Source organism: Tursiops truncatus, chromosome 17 (genome assembly GCF_011762595.2).
Source record: "Tursiops truncatus isolate mTurTru1 chromosome 17, mTurTru1.mat.Y, whole genome shotgun sequence".
Classification (NCBI taxonomy): domain Eukaryota; kingdom Metazoa; phylum Chordata; class Mammalia; order Artiodactyla; family Delphinidae; genus Tursiops; species Tursiops truncatus.
In genome coordinates, this window is record NC_047050.1 from 22,222,651 (window position 1) to 22,243,206 (window position 20,556).

General features: G+C 36.1%; 1 long non-coding RNA gene across 2 annotated transcripts in view; it reads left to right on the plus strand.

Annotated features, from left to right (window-relative positions):
- Window positions 1–20,556, plus strand: part of LOC109548508 (uncharacterized) — a 155,706-nt gene that overhangs the window by 126,204 nt on the left and 8,946 nt on the right. Inside the window, exons 5-7 of one of the 2 annotated variants that reach the window (XR_012327226.1) lie at window positions 11,711–11,783; window positions 15,796–16,022; window positions 20,147–20,202. This is a non-coding gene — a long non-coding RNA (uncharacterized lncRNA). The remainder of the gene's footprint in view (window positions 1–11,710; window positions 11,784–15,795; window positions 16,023–20,146; window positions 20,203–20,556) is intronic. The other variant, XR_012327225.1, reaches the window with a different exon arrangement.

Here is a 20,556-nt window from a genome sequence, read left to right on the forward strand (position 1 = left end):
ACGGGCTCTTCGTTGCGGTGCGTGGGCTTCTGTCTAGTTGTGCTGTGTGGGCTCCAGAGCACATGGGATCTTTAGTTTGTGGCATGCAGGCTCTCTAGTTGAGGCACGCAGGCTCAGTAGTTGTGGCGCGGGCTTAGCTGCCCCCCAACATATGGGATCTTAGCTCCCTGACCAGGGATCAAACCTGCTTCCCCTTCATTGGAAGGCAGATTCTTTGCCGCTGGACCACCAGGGAAGTCCCCGAAAAACAACTATATTTTTAAGCATGGAGGCTACATAGTTGATCTCATTGTTGGCCACTGTCAATCAGATTTAGACCTGTTTGAACATTAGAAGAATGATTATGTAACTCAACCTAAAAGTATTTAACGATTGTGATGCCAAAATCTTTAGCTAGTGAAGTTTTGCCAGTTTGCAATTCTTGAAATCAAAGCTTGCAAAAAAACGGCTTTGAAATTGATCCCTATAGAAGTTAAGTAGGAAATGAACCAATTAAACAATGACAGCTCAATGGAAAATATTTAATTTTGAAATTGTATTATTGCACTTCTGAATATTTCAACTTGCAGGAAGTACCTTAATAAAACTCCTATTTTTAATTGGATAAACTTATAATATGTACCTGAAATTGAGAATGGATTTTACATAATCTGAATAATCATAAATTGAGAAAACTTCTGTGATGACTTTTGTCTAATAAAAACTTCTATTGAAGAAAAGTACTCTGAATGGAAGCAAAAAGATAGAACCTTTAAAAACATTTGGACTAAAATATTTACACATTTCAATATCAAAGGAAGCATTTAAATTGAGAATATGCTGTATTTGGCAAACATTTCTTGAGGTTATGAGGTGCTTTGGTACCTGTAAAGAGAGTATTTTCTCAACTAAAAGTACCATGTTTTATGGAGACAGGCCAATTAAAGATTTCAATAATTTCAAATTTATTAACATAAAACACAACTTTGAAGATTGCAGGCAACTTTATGAAAAAAATGAAAACAATACAACTATATTTCAAAGCTACATTCTCCACAAGTGAAATAACATGCCACAGTATTATACATACAACTAAGAAGCTGTTTAAAATATGTGAATATATAACAAGAATAATCATTCTGCTTATACTATTTTAATGTTCAGATAATTAACACAAAGGTTGTTTTTGCTTTAATAAGTACAAATATGTTGCTTTTTTAAAGAAATAATTTTATTTAAAAAATATTTTTAGGTGACTTCCTTGGCAGTCCAGTGGTTAGGACTCTGCACTTCCACTGCAGGGGGCATGAGTTCAATCCCTGGTGGGGGAGCTAAGATATCGCATGCCATGCAGCACAGCCAGAAAAAAGAAAAAAATAAAATTATATATATATATATATGTATATATATATACATATATATATATATACATACATAATTTATATCCATTTGCCAGCTAGTAAATACTTAATTTTGAAATACATAAAATTTTCGTTATTTTTATCCCTCTTTTTCTTTCAAAAGTGTTCTGGTTTGGACAATAAATTATGTGGACCTCCAAATTACAGACAAATCAGAAGGCAATTATTGCCGTGTGATACTAGGGTGGGAGGAATATAGAATTCTTTAGCAACACAGAAGGAAAGGTGTCTAAACCGTTCTCTGGTGGGGAGGGGAACATGACATGTTTTCTAGAGGAAATGACTCCATTAATACCTGAAGCTGAGAAGCAATTATCCAAGTGAGGAGATAAGGAAGAATATTTCAGGGAGAGTGAACACTGTAAAACTGGCTCAGAGGCAAAATCAATGCTGCCCATGAGATAAGCAGAGGCTTCAGAGTTACATAAAGGAATCTGGAATTAAACCAAAGGCAAGGAGGAAATCAATACAGTGTTTTAAACAGGGTAGTGTCCTGAGGATGCTTTTCTGAGCAGCATTAGAAGATTGCCTCCGAAATACATGAGTCCCCTCATTCATTTATCGATGGATTTTCTAGCCCAGTGTGTTGTGCCTCTGACCTTGTGCTTTCTCTTTTCACGTATGGCTTCCCTAGGCTCAGAAATCCCAAAATGCAACCTTCTGAAATTATTGATCAAGGGTCTATTAATATTCATGTCCCTTTCTCATGTGGCCTACAGATCTGAACTAATTACTACATCTGTACAGATGTGGCCAGAAAATCTGAGGCTGAACTAAGCTAAACAGCCTAAATGGTAAGCCCAAGATTGGCAAGCTGGCAGGAGGCTTTTGAGATACCTTCAGGCTGAATGTTTTCATAGGCTCCAAGTTGTCAGTTCTGAGAGGAGAACACACATTGTTCACTAACCAAGGCTGGCATAGTGTGTAGTACACAATAAGCACTCAATAAATATTTGTTAGATGAACAAAACCAAGAATCTTGAATATGTTTTAGGCCTATCACTAACAAAGAAATTTTAGAACACCATTGTTTGATTATTTATTTTTTTTTGTTCTTACAGTTGTTGCCTTTTTTTATTATTTGTTTTGATGTGTGATGAAAATAATGCTTCCCTTAGTTGAGATGCTTAGAAAAAGTCTCCATGAATATTTATGTAGCATGCTGTTACTCACTCATCATTGACAGTTGTAAGGAGTAGTGATAAACAACATGCTTTTCAGTAACAATGGAATAATTACAGTCTTGTATTCCTGGAATAGCCCTTGATCACCACTGTTGCTGGTTCTTTGTCATTATTTGGTGACACGTAGTTCCCCGTAATCTGAAATCAGTTTTGCTGAGTTAGTTAAGCTACCTCTTCCCTTATATCAGCTCAGGAATCTTAGATAAATTCATGTAGGTCAGATTATTCTTAATTAGACCATAAAAATAATAATTGCTACAATTGAAAATGGACCAAGTTCCGTATAGTCAAGCAGAAAACTTGACTTAGGGAGGCATGCTTTTTAAAGTGGGAAAATGTATCAAAGGTCAGAATTGTTGAACAGAGTTGTGGTTGTATTAGCAGACAATATCAGTTAAAGTCAGCCTTATGAAGTTGTATATATGATACAGAAATATTAGATTATATACTCAAACATTTCTCTAAATCAAAGGGAGTCCCTGCACTTGGAGTAAGACCGCTTAACTGCAGACCCAAAAACTGTGTTCACAGTCTCAAGTGGAATGATAATGATCAGTAGCAGTCAGGTGGGACCCCTAGAAATGTGTGTGCGTTCATTGGGAGACCTCCCCACTGCCCTCTGCAATGTTCACAACCTCACCCTTCTTATCTGATTTGGGATCATTTTTGCTGATCTCATGAGTCCCTTTATTCTTGTTCTTGTCTGTTTCCACAAGACACTTGGGACTCCCAGGTCAATTCTCATTGCCTAGACTTCAATCCCCAAATTGCTTAAAAGAAAAGCTCCATAAATATTTATGTAAATTGTACATTGTCTGGAGTCCTTGCACAATGTTACCTGGAAGTCAAGGTTCCACCAAAACTCCTTATGTCCTTAACTCCTTCTATTAATGTTTCTTTCACCTTATAACATTAATTGAAATGTAGTTCTTCCCTGAGGACACTGTTTCCCCTGTAGCACTTTCAGGTGTTGGCTGCTTTTACTTCTACATACCTCAACACAGAAATACAGGTGTATTTTTCATTTTTAAAAAAATGCACCTTTATTTTATTTTGTGACCACGCTGTGCGGCATGAAGGATCTTAGTTCCCTGACGAGGGATCAAACCCATGCCCACTGCAAAGGAAGCGCAGAGTCTCAACCACTGGACTGCCTCTAAGACCTACTCTAGGAAGTAAAAGTATTTATCCATGTAATTTCTTTTTTTTTTTTAATTAATTTCTTTTTTTACTTTTGGTTGCGTTGGGTCTTCATTGCTGCGCACGGGCTTCCTCTAGTTGCGGCGAGCGGAGGCTACTCCTCGTTTCAGTATGAGGGCTTCTCATTGCGGTGGCTTCTCTTGTTGCGGAGCACGGGCTCTAGGCACGTGGGCTTCAGCAGCTGTGGCCCGCAGGCTCCAGAGCGCAGGCTCAGTAGTTGTGGCGCACGGACCCAGTTGCTCCGCGGTATGCGGGATCCTCCCGGACCAGGGCCCGAACCCGCGTCCCTTGCACCGGCAGGCGGATTCTTAACCACTGCGCCACCAGGGAAGCCCAATCAGTGCAATTTCTTTGCCTTGCTTATGGGATACAATTTAACTAACATTATTTAATTTCTTCTTTATGGATAAGACTTGTCGATCAGTACACAATTATACATTATACTCAACATCACTAATCACCTGGGAAATACAATTCAGAACCACAATGAGATATTACCTCATACCTGTTAGAATGGCTATTATCAAAAAGGCAAGAAATAACAAGTTTGGCAAGGATGTGGAGAAAAGGAAACACTTGTGCATTGTTGGTGGGGAAGTCAACTGGTGCATTCGCTATGGAAAATAGTAGGGAGGTTCCTCAAAAAATTAAAAATAAAACTACCATGTGATCCAGTTTGTTTTTACTTCTGGATATTTATCCAAAGAAAATTAAAACACTAATTTAAAAAGATAAATGCACCTCCATGTTCAGTACAGCATTATTTGCAAAAGCCAGGGCATGGAAACAACCTAAGTGTCCACCAACAGATGAATGGAAAAAGAAAATGTGGTATATTATTCAGCTATAAAAAATGAAATCTTGTTTGCAACAACAGGGATGGAACTTGAGGGTATTATGCTGAGTGAAACAAGTCAGAAAGAAAAAGAGAAATACTGTATGATATATGGAATCTTAAATTAAAAATCTCCAAAACAAAAATCAAACAAAAATGAGCTCATGAATATTGAAAACAGATTGGTGGTTGCCTGAGGCAGGGGGATAGCCAAAATGAGGGAAAGGGGTAAAAAGGTACAAATTTTTAGCTATAAAATGAGTAAGTCATAGGGATATAATGTACGGCATGGTAACTGTATTAATAATACTGTATTGCCTATCTGAAAATTTCTAAGAGAGTAAGTCTTGAAAGTTCTCATCACAAAAAAACAAGTGTTTGTTAACTGTGTGTGGTGATGGATGTTAACTAGACTTATTGTGGCGATCATTTCGGAATATATGCAAATATCAAATCATTATGTTGTACACCTGAAACTAATGTGATGTTAGGTGTCAGTTATACCTCAATAAAAAATAGTTATTGATTTATCTTAAATTCAACACAGTTTATAAAGTCCAAGTGAATTTCTTATATACAAGTAAGTATCTTGTAGCTGTTTTCATTTTAAAGACTAAATTAGTCATATTATACTCTGTGGATTTTCTGCTGGATTATATACAGTCTATTTTTCTTATTGGATTGTTATCTTTATAGATGGTTTAATTTTATTAGATTACCTTTTGTGGTTTATCATTATTATAGCAATATGTGGCCAAAGTGTGTCATGGTGGCATGTCAGTCTTATATCGCCTAGTTCTAAACAACAACAACAACAAAACCCTACAAAAACCTAACATGTTGGCACTCTATTATATTTTTACTGTCATCATTGTCCTGAAGTCAGTAAAGATTGGCACCTGATTCCCTATTTCCCCATGCTCATTTGATTTCAACTCAGCAGATTAAAAGTGGTTCTTGGTATAACAGTAAAATGCAAACAAAGTGTGTAGATCTTACTCATGTCTAGATCTAGAGATCCAGGGAAATTCTAGCACTTGGGTTGGCATGAGCTTTCATTTCCTCTAGTCCAACCTCATAGATGGAAAAAAGAAACTCCCAAGAGGTCAGATCAGAATGCAGGCTTATTGACCCCCACTCTATACTCAGCTACCATGTGGTTTGGCCAGATGTCCTTGGTCTGGCCATTAGAAGGATCGAGCTTCTTCAACAGCATGTCAGGCTTGTACATATGCATTCTGAGAGTCACAGACAATTTGCTGGGCTGCTGGGAGTTATCAGGAGTGTAGTATTTAGACATAAATAAAAAAGGACCATCCCCACCCAGGATCCCACCTAAGCTCTGCAAAGCCACCTGTAAAAAATCCAGCCTGGGGGCTTCCCTGGTGGTCCAGTGGTAAAGAATCTGCCTTACAATGCAGGGGATGTGGGTTCAATCCCTGGTCAGAGAACTGAGATCCCACATGCTGCAGAGCAACTAAGCCCACACAGCACAACTATTGAGCTTGCACGCCTCAACTAGAGAGTCCATGTGCCACAAACTACAGAGCCCATGCACCCTGAAGCCCACATGCCACACTAGAGAAGAGAAAAATCCCACACATCACAGCTAGAGAAAAACCTGGATCCCACATGCCTCAACGAAGATCCCACATGCCACAACTAAGACCCGATGCAGCCAAAAATAAATTAATTAATTAAGTAAATAAATAAATCCAGCCTGGAGCACAGTCTCTGGGAGGGCAGGTACCTCTTGGTTTCAGCAAACAACAAACCAAACACACAGGAAATTACAAAGTGACTCCACTTCTTGTGATACTCAGCCCCCAGGAATAAGCAAACAATCCTAAATGGAAAACAAACTAGAAACCCTCACATTTAGTCACTGACCTTTTAAATCCTAGGCAATGAAAAAGTAAAACTAAAAAAAAAAATTCTGGGACTTCTCTGGTGGCGCAGTAGTTGAAAGTCCACCTGCCGATGCAGGGGACACGGGTTCGTGCCCCGGTCCGGGAAGATCCCACATGCTGTGAAGCGGCTGTGCCCGTGAGCCATGGCCGCTGAGCCTGTGCGTCCGGAGCCTGTGCTCCGCAACGAGAGAGGCCACAACAGTGAGAGGCCCGCGTACCGCAAAAAAAAAAAAAAAAAAAAAAATCTCCTTCTCCTTCTCCTTCTCCTTTTCCTTCTCCTTCTTCTCTCTCTCTCTCTCTCTCTCTCTCTCTCTCTCTCTCTCTCTCTCTCACACACACACACACACACACACACACACACACACACACACACGATGAGTGAAAGGAAGAAATCAATTACTGTACTTCAGAGGGGTGGAATGGAATTTTTTTTTTCCTTTGTAGTTGTATAATGTAAATACCAAGTCAATATAGAATTCATAAATACTTGCTTTATAATCTAGTATTGTTTTCATGACTTCTGTGGATTCTGCTGTTGAATATTTTCTTGGCTTCCAAAAATTTCTCTGTCGCTTTGCCCGATTCCGAGCTTTTATTTTCTCCATTGTGCTGTACTGTGCATTTGCATTCACAGCTGTACTTTCTTTTAGTGTATGAGTGCTTCATAGTCTCAGGAAATGTAGGGCTTATGGTCAGTAAGCTGAATGGTCACTGGCTGGTCTCATTTTCTATCTTAAGAACCTCCCTGTCTTTATGAGTTTTGCTGATGTGGTGTTTTGAACACTAAGCCAGCTGTATTTCCCACATTGACCTCTTGTGTCTTCATACTATTTTTACCTGTTGGGCTCCAGGGTCTGTTCTCATTCTATTCTAATATTAATGTGCTCTTTGTATTATAACAGAACTGGAGATTTGCTACCCTAGTGCACTGAAAAGGAATCTTTATCTTGTCACATGGTTTAAAGCAGGAAAGATTCACTTTAAGGAAAAAGTGACATTAAGTGTATATCTCTTTGTAAATAACAGCTCTTTTCTCTGTGTTCTCTTCCATGACCATTTTTATAGGCTTCATTATAACAGTCTATCAAGATTTAAAGCCAGCAAAGATAAGCTAAAGTTGGAAACCTATTTCCAATATATTTACTATCTTTTCTGATTATTAAAGTTATCTGTGTATGAAATTTATTAAATAAGGTTAATTATTAGAAAAGAAAAAAGCACTCTAATATTCTACTTCCTAGAGATAACTATAATTGATATTTCATGTATGTCTTTTCAGACCTTTTACATGAATGTGTACATATATACATGTGAGAATGAAATTTTGAAACCGATCAGGACTCTTGTGGTTCCCTCCCAGGTACAAAGTCTTTCTCTGTCCCCTATTTCTTGTTTGTAGGAAAAAGGCTTTCAGCCTTCTAGACCTTCACTGAGTTCCAAAGGGCAGGTTCAGTTCCTAATTAGAGGAGTGAGGGAATGCAGAAAAAAAGGAAAGGCAGTCAAGAAACAATAGTGCTGGGATGGGGCAGACTCCTGATTCCTCCTCAGGAGATATATAACAATCTAATACAGTTCTCTTCTACAGGAACTAAGGCCCCCACTCAGGTGGAGGATGGCAACTTCAGGCAGAGCACAAGTACATGGACCCCAGACTGGTTGGAACTAGAAGGCTGATGATTGAGATTCCTGGAACACTCTGTTACTTCCCCACCAGAGGAGGGTTATACAACCTGCAACCCTTCCCCCAAATTTTGCCTATAAAAACTCTTTCCCCAAAACCATTGGGGGTTCAGGCTTTTTAGAACATGAGCTGCCCATTCTCCTTGCTTGGTCCTTGCAATAAACCTTTCTCTGCTCCAAATTCCAACTTTTCAGTTTGTTTGGCCTTACTGTGCATCAGGCACACGAACTTGTGTTTGTCAACAATTTATTTTACATACTTGAGATTATAGCAAATACTTTTTTAAAGTGCTTGTCTAATTCTGTTTGGTAGATGTGAGATAAAGACTGATGAATTTGTAACCTCATAGGGTCTTCCTTTAGCCTTTTTTCATGTGGAATTTTGTTCATGGTGGAACAGTTTTGGACTAAAGATTCTCAGTTTTTCCGTGAAAATTTAAAACATCAATAGTGGGTGATATCTATTTCAATCAATTTATCTTCATTTATTTTTCAAAGCAAATTAGAAAAGTATCAATATTAACCAATATTTTATGTAGAATTCCCAATCTGCTTATTTCCAGAAAGAAGCAGAAGTAATGAATTAGTATTTACTGAGCATCTACTGTGGGTCAGATGTGCTCTAGGTACCTTGTATGCAAATTCTGTTTAATTCTCATGGCATTTAAGTCATTGTGTAGGTATTTCTATCTCTCATAAGGCATCTGACTCTGCAAAGTGGTTGCTTTGCTACAAAGTAGCTGAGCTTGATTCAAACCTCAAGTTGAATTGACTCTGGAGCCCAAGTTACTTCTCACACCATACTGCCTCTATACATTGTCTCCACAGTTTATGAGTAAGGAAACCATGATGTTATAGACCTCAGTACAATCTGAAGAATTACACCAGGCCATCAGCTACTTTCAGTATGATCCTGCCAGTTCTCATGAACCCACAAGCATTGAAGGATGCCACCTGTTCAAATAATTATAGAATCTCTCTTGTTAGATTTGAACTAGTTCATAAAACATTCCTCAAAATCTTTTTATCATTTGCTTCTTCCTCCATACCCCTTTCCCTTCTGCTCCAGTCTATCCTTAAAAAGTAGATACCTAAGAGAAAGTTTTATCATCTCAGCCACCATTGACATCCAGAGCCAACAACAGGATATTTCTAAAACCCTCCAGAATCATGTGTGCATTTATAAAAATAAACAAAAAGAAACATTGTCCCTAACGTATTTGTTAATGAAGTTTCACAATGCCTACTCTGAAAAACTGCAGGATTAAAAATAAGCAAATGTTCCAAGTTAAATAAAAAATGTAAAAATTAAAAATATGTTTTAATCAGTTGAAAATACTTTTTAATAGGAAATTAAAACATGACTTTGTTTCCCAATCCTTGTTGGTGAAATTTGGAAAACTAAAGAACTAGCTACTAAGCATCTAGTAAATGTGTTTTTACAAATGAGTTTGTAATCATTGATATTTAGAATGGGAAGGAATATAAGTATGAATTACTCCAATTACTGCTTTTACTAGGACAATTAAGTTATTTGTCAAAGGTCACATATATTGTGTGGTGTTCGTAATGTGGTTAAATGTGATGATATGATATTCATACTTCATACAAATAAAAAATCATTTAGTTGAAAAGAACACAAAATATTGTTACTCTCATTTTTATGTAGCATAAAGCTTTTATTGAAATATAGCAAATATAGAGGAAAATGTACTGTTAACCAAAATTTTAGAAATGGAGATCTGATTGAAATAAGAAGGTGTTTTTTGGGGTTTTTTTAGGACTGCAATCCAGGAGACACAGATTCAAGAAGCACTTGAATTGCATTTCACCAGACTACAAAATGTGGGAGGCTTATAAAGGCAAAGTACCACAAGGTTACAGTTAGTTATATGAGTTGTTTATCAAGAATTATAATTGGAGCTGGCAAGAAGTAAGAGTGCTTGTTAACTAAGGATTGGTTGGGGTCCGAAATGGTTGCATAGTTACAAGGCAGGACCTTGCGACCATATTGTTGCAGCTGGCAGAAGTTGTTCTGAATACAGCTAATGGTGTACTTGGGTCTGGTATAGTTCAAATAAAGTTCAGGCTCTCAGTAGAGCAGAGACATTTGTTTCTAAGACCAGAACCTCAATGGCCACCCAACTCCATTTGGTATGCCTGAAGTGTGATTACTCTATCATAATTTTAATTTGTCATCAGTATAAATCACAACTGTATTACTCAATTAATTTTCATAAAGCATGCCCACAAAGTCAGTAACCTCAAAGATTCATTTGTTACCCAGTCAGTGACCACTATTCTGACTCTAACAGCAAAACTTAGTTTTATATTTGGAAAATACAGAGAGGAATATAATTATGTTCTAGTTAACTATTATCTCAGATTTGTCAAATATCGATATTTTTCCTTACTGAAATACTTTAAAATATTTTAAAGTTTATCTTTTCAATTTTTATATAGTAACTCACTTTTTGCTATCTAGTTCTATGAGTTTCGATATATTCATAGAACCTTATCCATAGTGAAGATACAGAACATTTCCATCACCCCCAAAATTCCCTCAGTTTGCTCTTCCTTTGTACACAACACTTTCTCTCAACCTTAACCCCTAAAAACAACTGATCTATCCTGCTTCCTTAGAATTTGCCTTTTCTAGAATGTTAAATTAATAAAATTGCACAACATGTACCCTTTTGAACCAGGCTTTTTCTATTTGCATAATACATCCATGTGGAAGCATGTATTAGTAGTTGATTTTTATTGATGAATAGCATTTCACTGTATAGATGTAAAGCAGCTTGTTTACCCATTCACCAACTGTAGGACATTTAAGTTTTTTCTAGATTTTGGAGATTATGAGTAAAGTTCCTATTAATATTCAGATAAAATATGGGCAAATATAAGTTTTCATTACTCTTGAACATGGATCACTTGGTTATATGATAAACGTATACTTAATGTTATTTTAAAAACTGCTGAAATGTTTTCTAAAGAGACTGTACCATTTTGCGTTCCCACAGCAAAGGATAAGAGTTCAGTTGCTCTGCATCCTTGCCAACACATTATTATTTGTTTTCAATTTTAGATATTTTAATAGATGTTTAATGGTATCTTTTGTTTTCAATTTGCTTTTAATTAATAGCCAATGATGTTGAGCATCTTGTCATGTGCTTAATATGCTGATAAAGTATTCTTTTACTCCAAGTTTGATGAGTATATTTTTTTCTTCTCATGAATGGATGCTGTATTTTTTCACATGCTTTCTCTGAATCTGTTGAGATGATTATGTGTTTTTTTTCTGTTTTAGTACATTCACATAGTGAATTACATTGCTTGATTTTTTTTTAAAACATCTTTATTGGAGTATAATTGCTTTACAATGGTGTGTTAGTTTCTGCTTTATAAACAAAGTGAATCAGTTATACATATACATATGTCCCTAAATCTCTTCCCTCTTGTGTCTCCCTCCCTCCCACCCTCCCTATCCCACCCCTTTAGGTAGTCACAAACCACGGAACTGATCTCCCTGTGCTATGCGGCTGCTTCACACTAGCTATCAATTTTACGTTTGGTAATGTATATATGTCCATGCCACTCTCTCACTTTATCCCAGCTTACCATTCACCCTCCCCATATCCTGAAGTCCATTCTATAGTAGGTCTGTGTCTTTATTCCCGTTTTTCCCCTAGGTTCTTCCTGACCATTTTTTTTTTAATTCCATAAACATGTGTAAGCATACAGTATTTGTTTTTCTCTTTCTGACTTACTTCACTCTGTATGACAGACTCTAGGTCCATCCACCTCACTACAAATAACTCAATTTCATTTCTTTTTATGGCTGGGTAATATTCCACTGTATATATGTGCCACATCATCTTTATCCATTCATCTGTTGATGGACACTGACGTTGCTTCCATGTCCTGGCTATTGTAAATAGAGCTGCAATGAACATTTTGGTACATGACTCTTTTTGAATTATGGTTTTCTCAGGGTATATGCCCAGTAGTGGGATTGCTGGGTCATATGGTAGTTCTATTTTTAGTTGTTTAAGGAACCTCCATACTATTCTGCATAGTGGTTGTATCAACTTACATCCCTACCAACAGTGCAAGAGGGTTCCCTTTTCTCCACACCCTCTCCAGCATTTATTGTTTCTAGATTTTTTGATGATGGTCATTCTGATCAGTGTGAGATGATATCTCATTGTAGTTTTGATTTGCATTTCTCTAATGATTAATGATGTTGAGCCTTCTTTCATATGGTTGTTGGCAATCTGTATATCTTCTTTGGAGAAATGTCTATTTAGGTCTTCTGCCCATTTTTGGATTGGGGTGTTTGTTTATTTGATATTGAGCTACATGAGCTGCTTATAAATTTTGGAGATTAATCCTTTGTCAGTTGCTTCATTTGAAAATATTTTCTCCCATTCTGAGGGTTGTTTTTTCATCTTATTTATGTTTTCCTTTGCTGTGCAAAAGCTTTGAAGTTTCATTAGGTCCCATTTGTTTATTTTTGTTTTTATTTCCATTTCTCTAGGAGGTGGGTCCAAAAGGATCTTGCTGTGATTTATGTCATAGAGTGTCATGCCTATATTTTCCTCTAAGAGTTTGATAGGGTCTGGACTTACATTTAGGTCTTTAATCCATTTTGAGTTTATTGTTGTGTATGGTGTTAGAGAGTGTTCTAATTTCATTCTTTTACATGTAGCTGTCCAGTTTTCCCAGCACAACTTATTGAAGAGGTTGTCTTTTCTCCACTGTATATTCTTGCCTCCTTTATCAAATATAAGGTGATTATATGCATGTGGGTTTATCTCAGCTTTCTATCCTGTTCCATTGATCTATATTTCTGTTTTTGTGCCAGTACCATACTGTCTTGATTACTGTAGCTTTATAGTATAGTCTGAAGTCAGGAAGCCTGAGTCCTCCAGCTCCATTTTTCTTTCTCAAGATTGCTTTGGCTATTCGAGGTCTTTTGTGTTTCCACACAAATTGTGAAATTTTTTGCTCTCATTCTGTGAAAAATACCAGTGGTAGTTTGGTAGGGATTGCATTGAGTATGTAGATTGCTTTGGGTAGTAGAGTCATTTTCACAATGTTGATTCTTCCAATCCAAGAACATGGTATATCTCTCCATCTATTTGTATCATCTTTAATTTCTTTCATCAGTGTCTTATAATTTTCTGCATACAGATATTTTTATTTTGTCTCCTTAGGAAGGTTTATTCCTAGATATTTTATTCTTTTTGTTGCATTGATAAATGGTAGTGTTTTCTTAATTTCACTTTCAGTTTTTTCTTCATTAGTGTATAGGAATGTAAGAGAGTACTGTGCATTATTTTGTATCCTGCTACTTTACCAAATTCATTGATTAGCTCTAGTAGTTTTCTGGTGGCATCTTTGGGATTCTCTATGTATAGTTTCATGTCTCTGCAAACAGTGACAGCTTTACTTCTTCTTTTCCGATTTGGATTTCTTTTTCTTCTCTGATCATTGCTTGATTTTTGAATGTTGAAACAATTTCACATATTGGCATTACTTCTACTTGTTTGTGATATTGTATTGTGTATTTTTGCTGGATATGATTTTTTAGTATTTTATTTGGATTTTTTCATATGTATTCATGAAGGATATTTATCTTCATTGTCATTTAATTGCAGTATCTTTTTGGTTTTGGTATCAGGAAGATGTTGCTCTCATTAAAGAAATTGAGAAGTTTCTCTTCCGTTTTATTATTTTCTAGAAGATATTGGGTATAACTGACATTAACTCTTCCCTAAATATTTGGTAGAAGTCACCAGTGAAACCATCTGAGCCTGGGAGTTACATTGTTGGGTGATTATTAGATATGAGTTTGTTTTCAAAATCTATTTTGGAAATTTGTGTCTTTCAACAAATTGATCCATTTCTTCTAAGTTGTTTCCTTTATGAGCACAAATTGTTCGTTAGTGTTCACTTACTATCCTGCTAATATCTGTAGTGACTGTAGTGATATCCCTTCTTTCATTCTTAATATTGATAATTTGCATATTCTATTTCTTTTGGTCAGTTTGGTAAAAGATTTGTCAATTCTGTTGCTCTTTTCAATAAACACCTTTTGATTGCATTGGTTTCCTCTATCACTTTTGCATTTTTAATTTTACTTACATTTGTTCTTATCTTTATTATTTCCTCCTTTTGCTTGCTTGGATTTATTTTGCTCTCCTCTTTCTAGTTCATTAAGATAGAAAGAGATTTATTTACTTGAGAATTTGTAAAGTAAGCATTTATTCCTATACATTTCCTTTAAAAATTGCTTTAGTTGCATCTCACAAATTTTCATATGTTGTACTCTTACTTTTCTTCAGTTTAAAATATTTTCTAATTTCCTTAAGACTTCCTCTGAATAATTTATTTAGAAGTGTGGTGTTTAATTTCCAAATATATGTGGATTTTCCAGAGGCCTTTCTGTTACTGATTTCCACTTCAATGACATTATCACTTAAGACACATTTTGTATGATTTCAATTCTTTAAAGTATTAAAAAATTTTTATGGCCCAGAATATGGTTTGCCTTGGTTCCATGTGTCCTGTACTCTGGACAGAAAGAGGGTTTTGTCTCCTGTTTTATGTTGACTGTGCTAGCTGCACAGTTTCTCTACTTGAACAGAGAAATAATAATGTATTTCTGATGTTTTGACATCTGGGGCCTTGCTGACCATGGAGAGGCTGCTAGTCAACTTCTAGAGATAATAGACAATTCTCCTGCTGGAGCCCACACCCTCTCTCCTCCCACCTCTCCTATTAGGCTCTTATACTCTGGGCCACTATTCTCCTGCTTTAATCACTCCTGAACCAGTTACTAGACAACTAAAGGCAGCTCTTCCACCCCACAACCTGCTGGAATTATTCACCCTAGTCCATCCTAGGCCTGGTTAGGTTGTCTTACCTGTTTCTTCTCACAGAAACCACCACAAATGCTCTTGCCCATGTTTCTCCCTGTCTATCTCTGCTTTCTGACCAATCCTGGTGCTTCACCATGTGGCCTCTGAATGGTGCCACATGCTTCTTCCTTTTTGGAACTGTGAGTAACAAACTATCCTTTCAATGGCAGGTGCCTTCTGTTCTGTTGGCCTCACTAGAGCTGAATAATTATAAAACCTATATTTTAAAATATTGGGTCATCCTCAGGCCAAAAATGGGAAAAAATATCAGGAAACTCTTCCTTGCACTGACTGTTCTTCAGTTTTTTAATGCCCTCCCCAGATGTGTTTTTATTTATTCTGCTATTATTTACTTTTTAGAGCCCTCAGGTAGTTGCTCTTTGTATTCTATCCAGAGATTTTAGTCATAAGCAGTGGGGAAGATAAGCTGAAGTAGGTTTATTCTACCTTGTCAGGTAAAAGAAATCACATAGCTTAGTTTTATTTGTTTTTGAAATGTCTATAAAAGGAAACACACAGCACGTACTCTTTCTTTTGAAATTTCTTTCACCAAACATCATGTTTGTGAGATTCATTTATGTGTTCCATATATCAATGATTTATTCACTCTTATTGCAGTAGAATTCTATCATATAAATATATCACAATTTATTTTTCCAGGATGTTTACCAGAAATGAAAATCTCTACAGGTCTCAGATTGAAGATTAACAATAAACCCTAAGCAGGATAAATAAAACATTTACTCCTAGTCATAATTATAACTGAAACTTCTGAATATCAAAGAAAAAGAGAAAATATTGAAATTAATCAGAGTCAAAAGACAGCTATTTACAAGATAACACCAATGATACTTCTTATCTGCAACTATAAATGGCAGGAGACAAAGGTAGGGTGTCCTCAAAGGGTTGAAGGAAAACCTTTATTGATCTGAATTCTATCTGGGCTAAACTTTCATCTAAGAGAGAAATAAGAAGAAAGATAGTTTAAGGCAAACAAATGCTGAAGCTGTTTACCATTCACACACCTTTGCCAAAAGAATGACTACTAGATATACTTCAGGAAGAAGGAAATTAAATTCCATGAAATAATGTTGGTGGGGGGGAAATGTTAAACATATTCAGTCATCCTTGACTGAATAAAGATAAAAGCAATGATGATTTACTTGAAAGGGTTTAGTTATCTGTTGAACAAAAATAGTAGATAATATGGGTTAGTGTTCTACATTTATTTTAATTATTTGAGCAGTAGAAAGATATCAAGTTTAGATTTGTCAAGGATATATTATAAAGTTTTAAAACTAACCACTAAAAGAATGGTAATAGAACCAATAGCATCCAAAAAAAAAAAAAAAACAGAATGGAAGAAAGAAAACTGAATTAAACCAATGGAAGGAAGGTATGCAAAATAAAAGGTAAAAAAAAAATGCTTAATTGAAAACACTACATGTTAAAAAGTAAGTCTAAATATATTCACAATGAAGTCAAACAAATTATACTCTTCTATTTATCTAGAGAGAGAGTGCCTTTTAAAGAAAATCTAGCTGTAAATTGCTTACAAGTGTTTGGCTACAGTGCTCCATATTGATGCTGGATAAAATACTGGATAGTCTTAATGAATATAACCAGTTTTTTGAGCCATAGGGTATTACCATGAAAGGTTTTTCCCCAATATTATTTTTAATCAAGCTCTGTTGATACTTTTTTCCCTGCTCCTTAACAACATCTTAATTCTATATAGAATATACTCAATTAGATGCATTTATTAAATGTCTAGCCCAGTATGGTTTAAAACCTCTATCTAATATCCAACTTAATTTCATCCCCCTCCAACTCAGGAAGGGGGTGCTCTATTCTCCTTTGGTCCTGTCCAGCAGTCTAGGCCTTCTCCCAGTGAGGTCCGCTTGTCCAGAGATTGCCTTGGTGATGTTATAATTTGTTTTCTCCTTTTACTTTGGACTCCTTTTACCTATGGGAGCCTTTTCATGGAGCTTAGGGGTCACTGAGGACCTCTTCTGAAGTGGAGCTTTCCATTTTTTACTCTACTGTTTTCATTACCAATCTATTTTTATTGGCTGTTGTAGCAAAACTTATGACTTCAAGCATCTCCAGGCAAGAAGTATGTCCTAAAATTACAGGAGACATGTAAAACTCCTCCAAGAACTCTCCCATAATGCTCTACTCTGCTCAGTGGAGTACTCACATGAGCTTTCATCTAGCATGCAGCTGGTTAGTAAAATGCTTCTCCCATTCTTGAGATACCCCCATTTCTCAGAGTGATTATCTTAAACAGCTCAGCTTCGAGGGTATTACATTAGATATGTCTCTTGGCCCAGGGTGTATTACTCATATGTTCACTTATTTCATTGTTCCCTGTGCCTGCTGTGCTCCCTGTGCAAGGTGCTTGTTGCTTTAGATGTGAAGATGAGTGAGCCATGGTCTTTTCCTTCAAGTAGCTTGTCCTCTAGCAAATATCCTAGAAAAACTAGTTTGTGGGTTAAATCTGTGAGTAGATATTTCACAAAGGCCACAGTACCTTTGAAATATGTCTAGTTTGCTTAGTGTCCAGATCTTTTCATTTTTCTCAACTTAAATTGACAACTTAAGTTAATGAGAAATGAAAACCTACTAAGCTACTGGATAGGACACTGGATTATATGTGAGTTGTTTTCTAATCCAGTAATACACTGGGTTGTATTCCTTAAGTCAGTCTAGGCAATATTATGGTAGCAAACTCCAAAATTGTAATGGCTTTTCTGAACAAAAAGGTTATTTGTTGTACAGGAAAATGTTGGTTGGCATCATCAACACTCAAGATACACTACCCTCCATGTGGTTATTCTGCAGTCTAGATTGCTGTGATCTTGTTACTGTATCATCTCAACATGAAGCCTCCGCAATGACTGAGGCAAGGGAGGAGTAGAGTTGAAGAATTACTGTATCAGGGATTCACTGTTTGAGGATTGTGGAATAGGGAACTTTCAAAGGAATGAGTCCTTACATATTTATGGAAAGATATGGGAGGAGCTGGAGAAGTAAGTGTCTGAAAAATAGACTTGGAAAATCAGAGGGAAAAAAACCCCAAATAGTCCATGTTATGCATTGGCATGTGTGGACAAGTTGGAGTTTTCAACTGAATGTTGCAAGCCAGGGGTATCTAGTTCCCAGAGTATGGCTGCAAAGAGTTGCTGGTGGAGAAGAATGCAGGATCCTGCTGCCTCTGTACCTGGTGGTGGACCTGGGTTTGCCATCACTCTCAGCAGTCAGGAAGAAGAGATGGACATGGTGGGTGAAGAGTAAGGGCAAGCTGGAAGCTACTGGCCCTTGTTCATCAATCTTTTACCACTTAATCACAAAGACCCTTAAATGGCAATTCACTTCTGGCTTCTAAACCTTTGTGTGAATTTCTCTTTGGGCCAACTCTAACTCAGAATCATACAGGGATGGGAATTCTTCAAAACATAGTTTCAGCTTAGTTAAATGAACATAGTCAACACAAGCCATTATTCTCTCTCTCTTTTTTCCCTTAGGTCTAAGTATTATTAAAGCAGTTTCCAGCCCTGAGCTTTACTAATTGCAACATTCAGCAGCCTTTGGAGTCTAGTTCCAACAATATTTTCTTTGGTGGGTAGAGAGAAGGCAAGAGAAATTATAAAATGGAAGAATACAGAAATCTTGCAAATTAGAAAACTAATAGAGCATTTCTGTACAAAATCTTGTGGCACATTTGATGTTATGTGGAGTGGAACTATGAACATTTAGGGAAAGTATATTTTTACTGCATCTTAGAAATGTAAAAGTTAGCCATTTTATAATGATAGTATGAGTCATTCTGGACATTATGAAGACTGCAATATATTTGTCAATGCATGATTCTTCCATTTACGACTGTTATGCAATAGCAATAACAGGCAGTCAACACAAAGGAATTGCAGTTATTCACCTTCCAGATGAAAGGAAGAAAGAATTAAAGTTCTCTTTTTATTAAAAAATAAAAATGAAAAAAGACTATCATCAAGGCAAAGAAAACTTTCACAAATCTGTTGAGCTAGCCCAAATTTATGTAACAGCAAATTAGTATAGGACCTTATCCAATTGAAATTAAAATTAAACATAATTACAACATAACTTGGATGTTTCTCCTGAGAATTACTCTTTTGATATATAAAAATACTAAAGATAAGGCAACATAAATGGAGAGTTTTTGCTGAATTTTTTCAAATCCCCTCAGATCTAGGTGAGTAGATCAACATTAGCGAGGTGATCTTTGAGATATTTTCTAGGAGACCTGGACTGGAAGTCAGAGGTTTTTGAACTTAGTCCTGACTCTGACCAGCTGTGTGATCTTGGATAAGTCTCTTAACCTCTCTGAAGATTGGTTCTCTCACCAGCAAAATTAGCTATTTTGATAATATATCTTCTAAAGAAGTATGTCCAATGGAGATATGTGAGACACATATGTATTTTAAATTTTCTAGTAGTTGCATTTAAAAATGTAAAAAGATGAACTAAATTAATAATATATTTTATTTAACCCTATATATCCAAAATAACATCATTTCAACATATAATCAACACACAAAATTAGTGATAGTATATTTTACATTTTTTGCTCTGCAATCTGGTATGTATATTACACTTACAGTGCAACTAATTTTGGAAGCTAAATTTCATTGGAAAAACTTGATCTGTATTTAGATAAAACATAAGTATAGCTGAAAAAGTAGATTCATATGCTGAAGTTGTTCCAAACATACTTAAATTTTTCTAATAACTAAAGCAACTGTCAGTTTTAAAATTTCAATTCAATTCAATTCCATTACAACTTAAATTAAAAACCCATTTCCTCAGTTACATTAGCCACATTTCAACTACTCAGTGTCCTTATGGAGCTTCCGACTACTCTATTGGACAGTGTAGTTCTAAAATCTCTGCTACCTCTCCTTTTACCTCTGTGAAGCTCTTCCGGAATGCTTTAAAAGAAAAATTGACTGGATTCTCTCTGTAATTTCAGGAATGTACTGAATATGAAGGGAGACATAATTCCTTGTGCCACGTTCCTCCACCGAGGTACTGTTTCTTATGGATAAAGTTCATAAATTCTCTTGTTTTTCTTGCCTGCTGATGGAAACATTTTCACTTTGGTGAGCTTTGTGAAAATTATTAAATAAGGAAAACCAAACAGAAAAACGCTTTCCATTCTGTCTTTGACAGATACTTTAAGGAATAGTTACTTCTCTTACTACTTTAGTATGAAATTTATTAAATGCATACAAATATATTCATGGTGGTGTTGCATGAAAAGGCAAAGGAGAAACATAAATATCTACCAATCAGAGAAAAGATATGTAAAATGTAGTATCTACATGCATTGCGTTATCATACATAAGTCAAAAGCAATCAATTCAATTTCCATAAATTAAT